We start from the raw sequence: 3,052 nt of genomic DNA, 5'->3' as shown, positions 1-3,052 counted from the left end.
CGCTCGGTCCTCGAAGGAGGCGGAAGGACTGCAAGCAGGAACTGAAAAGAGCTGGGACCGAACTCAAAAGTTCAAGTTCAGCTCAGGGAAACACAAATCCCCAGGGAGCCTCGTTTCTGGATCCTCTTCAGGCTTCGACGTAGGCGGCTCTAGGCAGAAGCAGTTCTCGGCAGTCCTGGGGGCATAAGCCACAGCGCTGAGGACACGGAAACATCGGTGGAGTACGTGTAGGACGAAGGTGGCTCCCGGGGTAGGCACGGGGCCAGGGAGGGCTTTGAAGATAAGGACATTTGGAGTTGCAGGCGGTACTTCACAGGAAGCCCTGGAAGAAGCAGAGGAAGGGTGCGATACAATCTCAGGAACCCACAACATCGACGAGACGGATTGTCACGACAGCAGACTTGCCAGTTTAATGTCTGAGACCGACGGGGCGGGGGGGAAACACACTATTAAATGTTACTTTAATTAGCTAAACATTTTGGTTTTTTCCATTTCCAGTGATTGAAGGGGGGCAACAGCTACCTCTGTGGAAGGCTGATCCATCACACAGATGTTGAGCTTATCGTTGCCAGTCCCAAATCAGGAGGGGTCCCCTCGCTCCACTTTTTTTTTTTTTAATGGGCTCTATATTCCTTTCTCCAGTCAGATCTCATTCGCAGCACCCTCCTCCTCCTATTCCACTGTTTCATTCTATCGCTCCATGGCCCCAGAGCTGTAACAAGTGAAAAACAAATTCCCTTCAAATGGCTTGCGCAGCCTCCCCCCTCCAGTGCCCAAGATAAGCTGTGGTGGAAATCACAAAAGCTACTACCAGAGAAAAAGGAAATGAAGCATTGTCTCAGTTTTGCAGTGACCGAGCTGGCTGCTCAGGATCCCCCAGAGCTGCCTGACAGTGTCTTCCAGGTGTATCCTCGGGGAAAGCAGGATCAGGGATGTTTTCTTGACTGCCTTTTCCAGGGTCCACAATCACGCTTGCCCCTTCACAACTGTAGGTCAGAGACAGAGACACAGAGTAGATAACCCTGTGCTCTGGTTCCCTCTGAGAAAATAATTTTGACCAGAACCACCCGAGAACACTTCCACTAACCAAACCCTGCTGCGGCAGCAAGGCTCAAGCTCAAGCAAACCCACCCCGCCTCCCTGCCTTTCCAGCAGCAGCAGGGCTCTGTTGATGCTGCTGAACGCCCTTGCACTCCTCTGGCTTCAAGCAGTGCCAGGCACCGCAGCTCGCTGAGCCCATCTTTCCGCCCCGAGAGAGAGCTGCAAGCTCTTCCTGGCTTCGTTCCATAAGTGCCAGTCCCGCTCAGTTAACCTTCAGCGGTCCCTCAGACACGGCGTGGAGCCAGGCAGGCCGGCGGATGTGCTCTTGTGCATCCCCTGGAAGCCGCTCTGGCAGACAAACACAAGCAGCAGCGTATTCACATACCTGAGACTGGCCTGTAACCGTTGGAAGGTCTAAGGTGATACACACGTGCATTAAAAGTCTGTAATTCCAACATGCCAGTCACAGATTAAAACCAGACCAAATCCCAGTAACGCACTGGATTCCTTTGCTATGCTATGAACTAGAATGGATCATGGAGATGCTGCCCTACCAGAGGTTCTCCTGTTGTACATCACATCTGTCTTAGCACCTTCTGGGAAAGATTTAGGCTTTGGATAACAAGTAGGACGAGAGCTGCTGTTGACAGCTACGCTCACTGTGCTGCTGTTGGTAAACACACACAAGCAAAAGTGCCAGCCCCAAAAATAAAAAGGAGCAGATTCTCTTGGTATGAACCCAACTCCTGCAGACTGCTGCAATGCAGTGGTATCTTAGGCCTTTAATTTCTTAATGATTCGTCTGCCTCAGACCCTTCAGAACTGGAGATGGTAAGTTCTTAGCACGCATAACACTAATGGCAGCAGCTAGGCAGCCAACAGAAGCTGCTCGTTTAATCTCACTCTGTGCTGCCTATACCCTGCCTGCGAAACAGAGTTTACTTTTGAGCAGCAGCATCTAGGACACGAGGAACTTGATCCTCATTCAAACACGGCATGTAATCCAACAAAGGCTAATTATTCCTGACTTCTAAACAGAATCACACACAAAGCCAAACTGGACTGCCAGGACCCCTCTTCTCAGTGGAAAGGAATGAGAGGGAGGGGTACAGAGAGGCAGACGGTATATATGAAGCGCGCTTTGTGTAGCTTTCCTATGACACATGCAGGTTTTCCCTCTTGCAGCTGTTTCCAGCACTCAACCACCGACCTATTTTAAGACAGTCTGCAAAAGGAGACAGGAGAGAGGGTGTGGAGGGTAGACGAGATGGGATCCATTCTTTGCATTCTTTTCCCCGGTATTTACAGGTCCTTGACTTCCCTTTATAGGGCTCATTTTCAACTGTTTTTTCTCTTTCAAGGCACTGCAAGTTTGCCTTGAAGAAACTGAGTGGCCGGAGAGCTGGGAAAATTAGCATTTAGAGGGTTTTAATAAATTCAACACCCTCAGGGAGTTTTCTGGAGAAACAGAACTCCATTAAATTAAGGGCCAGGACTTGGGCATCACTTGTGCTAAAATAAAACACGACCTCCAGCAAGGACATCTCATCAGATGACCGAAGTGAATATTTGTTGAATGTCTACAAAAATCCTCCCCCTTCCTTTAAAAATACGTTAGTCCACTTTGGAGCATTTCTACTTCATAGCAACTGAAAAAAAAAAAGGGGGGTGGGGGTGGGAAGGCAAAGATGCAACCTTCTAGGAAAGCAACTACAACTCATGTTTATTCCACGTGTGGGACAAGAGCTAAAAGGAATGATATTAGCTTGCATCTCTTTCCATATCCTGTGGAAACACTATGGCACAGCTAATTTTCAATTTGTTAATCAGTTCCGCAGCCTTCCCTGTTCACTGTGCACAGTGCCTCCACAGAGCATGGAAAGAGATCTGCTCCCCACTGTTACCTGCAACAGCACGGACCAAAGAGAGCACAAACCAACAGCAGCTGCCCATGTGTCCAGATGCAATTATATTCTTCCCGGGAGGAAAAATAAATGAGTATGACAGATAC

The sequence above is a fragment of the Egretta garzetta genome, unplaced genomic scaffold, assembly GCF_000687185.1.
Source record: "Egretta garzetta isolate BGI_Z169 unplaced genomic scaffold, ASM68718v1 scaffold51, whole genome shotgun sequence".
Classification (NCBI taxonomy): domain Eukaryota; kingdom Metazoa; phylum Chordata; class Aves; order Pelecaniformes; family Ardeidae; genus Egretta; species Egretta garzetta.
Note: the sequence above shows the minus strand (reverse complement) of the source record.